A 251-nucleotide genomic window follows, 5' to 3' on the forward strand; every position below is an offset into this window, starting at 1 on the left:
GTGCCCTGACCCCCACCTGATGCTCCGGTCGAAGCCAGGGCGGGGACCCAGGGCGGGGACCCGCGCGTCCCGCCCGGCGCCTTCCTGGGCCAGGCACCAGCCTAAAGCGCCTTGCGCAATGGGAATGCGCGGGAGGCGCAGTTCAGGCCCGGGATTGGAGCAATAGAGAAGGCGAGCTCGATGGTCAAGACATCAGATGGCAAGCGACCATCACCCTACCTGCCCCCAAGGGCTTAGGGCAACGTCTTAAT

This window comes from Myotis lucifugus, unplaced genomic scaffold (genome assembly GCF_000147115.1).
Source record: "Myotis lucifugus unplaced genomic scaffold, Myoluc2.0 scaffold_300, whole genome shotgun sequence".
Taxonomy (NCBI): Eukaryota; Metazoa; Chordata; class Mammalia; order Chiroptera; family Vespertilionidae; genus Myotis; species Myotis lucifugus.